At 37.1% G+C, this 5,238-nt stretch overlaps 1 long non-coding RNA gene across 1 annotated transcript; it reads right to left on the reverse strand.

Annotated features, from left to right (window-relative positions):
* Nucleotides 1-2,939: 2,939 nt before the first annotated feature.
* Nucleotides 2,940-4,717, reverse strand: LOC107553576 (uncharacterized). The gene is made up of 3 exons (XR_001604971.1): nt 4,416-4,717; nt 4,189-4,257; nt 2,940-4,039 (listed from the first exon to the last, which is right to left on the reverse strand). It is a non-coding gene; the product is annotated as an uncharacterized lncRNA (long non-coding RNA).
* Between the last annotated feature and the right edge of the window lie 521 nt (nt 4,718-5,238).

Consider the following 5,238-nt stretch of genomic DNA (forward strand, 5'->3'; position numbering starts at 1 on the left):
TTCCCACCTCTGTTAATAACAGAAAATCAAACATTGTTTTCAAAACGGATCCCGTTTCAGTGCTTTGATATTATTGTATATCTTTCTAATGTTAGGAAATTCAAAAGTGTTTGTTGCTCTTAAACTTGCACTAAAACGTGATTTATTCCATTTAAGTAGCCTATGTAATTTTAATAGAACTGCATGTCCTCTTTAGTGATACAAGCTCAGAAACATTTATAGCCTGTTGAAGTTTTTTATATTGTGTACTGACTTATAAAATATTTGAAAAATATTTTTTGAATAGCCAGCTTCTTTTGGCAATGAATGTTTGTGGCTTACCCTCCTTGTGAAGGGGGTCAATGATTGTCTTCTGAACAACTGTCAGATCAGCAGTCTTCCCCATGATTGTGTAGCCTAGTGAACCAAACTGAGAGACCATTTTGAAGGCTCAGGAAATCTTTGCAGGTGTTTTGAGTTGATTAGCTGATTGGCATGTCACCATATTCTAATTTGTTGAGATAGTGAATTGGTGGGTTTTTGTTAAATGTGAGCCAAAATCATCACAATTAAAAGAACCAAAGACTTAAACTACTTCAGTCTGTGTGCTTTGAATTTATTTAATACACGAGTTTCACAATTTGAGTTGTTTGATTACTGAAATAAATGAACTTTTCCACGACATTCTAATTTATTGAGATGCACCTGTATATATTCTAACCCGTAAGTTTGCGACGCTGTTTGCGAATGTTCGTTTGAACTATGGTTTCGGGAACTCGGGAGCTCCATGAACTATGTTGGTAACACGGAACTTACGACCATAGTTGGCTAACGATGCTTTTGGGAAACGCACCACAGAGCATGAGCACGAGCACGCCCTTCAACGTGTTTCCTTCATTTCATTTGGGTTTACGCAAGTCGTCGGCAGCGAGATGGTCCTCACTGCAGAACACAAGATCCAGGGGGCGTGGTTGGATCCAGATCCAACTCATCCCACCTTACATATACCTTAACCTACCCGTCTCCACCCCCTGCTCCCCAAACCCACACATCTCCACCCCAAAACCTACCATCTCCACCCCCTGCTCCCCAAACCCACCCATCTCCACCCCTAAACCTACCATCTCCACCCCCTAGATGTGGATCCAAGCACACCCCCTGGATCTTTGTTCTGCAGTGAGGGGCTACTGTCGGCAGCGCTGCACAGAACTTGCTCGAGAAGCATTTGTCATTTTGTTTCAAGATCACGAAATCAACAATGCCACCAAAGAAGTGTTTTTGGTTGTGAGGGAAAGATAGCTCTGTTAAGCTTCCCAAAGAAGCTAGCCTTAAGGGAAGTGATGTAGCTTGTTCCTCTGGGGCAGCAAGTGTCTTGTTCCTGGCATTTCGGTGTTTTATAAACAAATTAAATCAAATTGAAGTCAATAAAGTTTTAGTTCCTGTTTTATTTATGTCGATGTCAGCTTGCAGACGATCGCTACGCGAAAGCTGCTCGTGACTCTTTAGCTCCGCCCACGGCACGCCTCCAGCAGCTTGACTGCTTTCAGAGAGAATTGTAAAGCTGTATGTCTTTTATAAATTTGATAAAACTTAAGACTCTTCAGAGATATGAATGCAATACTACTATATAGGTACTCGATTAACATCAGATTGGCAGAAATTATGTGTGTTATGTCCGCTTTGGTTATTTAAGACAGTTTTAAAGAACATTTTCATTCATTTAAATTCTGGAAGGTTTGAACAATCTAAAGGGAAAAAAAGAGATAACAACATTCTTAAGAAGTGTTTTGGGGGAGGGGTGTGAGAGGGGAATGCTAAATATTCTTTGTATATTCTATTCAAATAAATATATAAGTATGACCAAGTATAAGCGTCCTAGAGCACTTAGTTCCGGTTAGTTCTAGGAGTCAGTCAGCTGTAGCCCAGAATGAGAATTTGCTTCAACTTTAAAGAGATTAAGAAGTTATTGACATTTATGGCTAGGTCGTGACTAGACCATGCGTCATGCTGTGTAGAAAGCGATCAGAAAGACATTGGTGACCTCTAGGAGGAAGTCGTGGGAAACCAAATTTAGATAGGCTACATTACATGGTACATTTCACTATCTAATCTTCTAAACATACTCTATGCCCATATTGTATATATCTGTGTAATTTAAAAGCTGGGTCTGTTTTTGTCCATATCAAAACATGACTTAGTGTCAGAATAGTGTACCATATTGTACCTAAATAAGGCATCTAGGTTTTATAGTGATCAAGATAAAATCTCTGGAGAATCCTGTGTGGTTTATAAAAGACAGGCTACCTGTAAATATTCCTAGACCTTCTGATTTTTCTGGGGCACCTGTTTGAGCTGGGTGTTTATCTGGGAGGATTTGAACAAGTAGGTGAAATCTTAAGCCTCTTGCCAGGTCTTACAGATTTGTAAAGTGTAAACCACAGCAGTCCATCACAGCACACATGCACAATCACATTTCTGACAACACTTCACCACAACCTCAGAACCAACCCGAAGAGGATACCTGATGCCAGATTCTAGTTTATCTAACTTTTCTGCTAGTGCACGCTAGTTTCCTTCCAAATATTGGGGTGTTTTTAGATTAGCACCATTCTGTCAGTGATGATAGGTTTTAGATCAAATAAACTGCCGCAAGTTAAATACTGCCTGTTCAAAATTAAGCTCAAAGCCAGCACTTAATGTGCAGAGAGCTCCAGTATAACTATGACAATACTGGAGTCATATACAGTTGAATGATTGAACAATTGTTTTTCAAGTCAGGTCTACTGTAAATCTAACGTACTTGCAAAATGAAACATGTCATTGAGCCTAATCTCATCCTTACAACTAGACAGCATAATTGTTTTTATGTCAGGCAGTATGTTCACAAGACAGTCTGAAAATACAGTTTTGCCTTATGTTAATTAATATGAAGAAACTGTGATGAAACTTTTACAGGCAGTTTTGAAAGCTGTTTTTAATTAGGAATTTAAAAAAAGCATCAGTAGTGAGAAAACATTTTCATACAAGACTTGCACAACCGAATATTTGCTATGCGACAAAACAGAAGCTGTGGCTTTTTGTGAAGACGTTCATGGATATGGGGATTTCCACTCTGGTTTCCTGTAAGCATCTTGGCCTGGAGTGGCTTTATACTAACTCAAATCCATAACATGCTTCTTTACCAGATAGACAGTTACTGCTCCTACACCTGTTTTATCGTGCCTTACTGTTGCATGTGTGGTCCTGTCACATTGTCTGCAAAGACTTCAGTGGTTTAGGTGATAAAGTAGCTGAGTTCAGTTTCACACCATTCATCCACAGTTACAACTCAACTGAGCCAAGAGTATGACTTTCAAATAACTATAAAAGGTAAAGACCAAGCCAATATACATTCTAGATAAACATTAGACTCTTTCTACAATTAGGGTCGATTCACTCATTTCTCATAAATTAATACATTTTTGTTTTAGATTTTCTTTTCTTTCTTTTTTAAGAGAAAAGGGTATGAATTAGCTTACTTTGGTTTCCCTGGTGCTTTAGAAAAGGTCCAAATGAGGTTACTTCTCGGGTCTTCATCTACATATCACATTTTTGGTCATTTAGTTAAATTAGTTTAAAATTAAAAATAGTTCAAAATGTGATTTGTGTCTCTAATACTCTAATAAAAACAGCACAAGACAAATGTAATCTGGATTTGTGTTCACATTAACATGACAAAACAAATTTCTGCTTAAAAACAGAGCATAAATTAGACTGTACAAGCTACGGTGGATTGGTGCCCTCACTGTTCATCTTTTCAGAGCACTTGTACAGTCATTTTTATTTGCAAGATAAGCCTATACAGCATTTCCACTCCTGTTAGATTCAATTGCTGATAAATCAAACAATACAAGATGGGAATTCTCTAGAATCATTAGTTTTTTCTTGAGTGTTTTAATTTGGATATTTCGCTGCTCACTTGCTCATCTTCTGTCTCTTTGCTTGACAGTAGCATAAAGGACCTTCTCTGAGCTGACAAGTTCTGATGCAGAGCCATTTACAGCGTCATTATTTAGAAGAACTGATCAGGGAGTAGATAAAAAAACAAAACAAAAAAAACATGATGAGAAAAATGTCTTACAAAAGAGAGCGATTGTGTCACATGATGTACAGTATAAGCGAAACAGTTCAAAATTCTGTAATACAACATAACTGACATAATAAAATTACCTTCATTGTCATGGCAGTTGTGTGGCTTAAAAACAACTGATGCATAGGTTATTTCAGTATTTTTGTCTCCTGAAAGAGCAAGGAAAATGATTAATAATGTAAGTTACTATTTAGTAATTAAAGCATTTCTTGAGATTACTCAATCACAAAATATCCAGACTCATTCTAGACCACAGCAGGCATTAGTTTATATAACAATATAGTTTATAATGAGAAGTAAGATTTACCATCCACATCATGGCAGTTGTGTGATCTGTGGTTGACTGATTCATTGACTGTTTGTCCTTAGAAAAGAGAAGATTCTTATTTTTTTACAGTTATAAACAAAACGATATGGAGACTTAAGGCACACTTTCTCACGTGTCTTGGCAGAATAACCAAAGATGTATAGTTCTGATCAGTTACTGAAGGTTACATTGATGTATGTTGCGGTTCAGCAGTGGAATGAATACAAAAAGTTTCTGAAAGAGCAGCTCAAATAATTTTTTCATGTGCTCTTTTAAAATGCCACATGTTTTAACAGGCTTCTCAGTTAACCATCCCAGAAAGACTTGATCACATATGTATTGATTAAAGATTACATATAATTACTTTCACCAGCATTTATAACTAGCTTAGCATATTTATTTACATTTATACTGTTTGCTTTAACATCATAGCAGTAGTCAGACTCACGTTTGGTCCATGTATAGTAAACACACACAGAGACCAGAACATTACAGTGCCTGGCTAACACCAGTGGACCAAGTCTTTTAAATATATACAGTGGGTACGGAAAGTATTCAGACCCCCTTAAATTTTTCACTCTTTGTTATATTGCAGCCATTTGCTAAAATCATTTAAGTTAATTTTTTTCCCTCATTAATGTACACACAGCACCCCATATTGACAGAAAAACACAGAATTGTTGACATTTTTGCAGATTTATTAAAAAAGAAAAACTGAAATATCACATGGTCCTAAGTATTCAGACCCTTTGCTCAGTATTTAGTAGAAGCACCCTTTTGATCGAATACAGCCATGAGTCTTTTTGGGAAAGACCCAACAAGT

The sequence above is a fragment of the Sinocyclocheilus grahami genome, unplaced genomic scaffold (genome assembly GCF_001515645.1).
Source record: "Sinocyclocheilus grahami isolate Dianchi unplaced genomic scaffold, SAMN03320097.WGS_v1.1 scaffold475.1, whole genome shotgun sequence".
In the NCBI taxonomy this organism is placed as follows: Eukaryota; Metazoa; Chordata; class Actinopteri; order Cypriniformes; family Cyprinidae; genus Sinocyclocheilus; species Sinocyclocheilus grahami.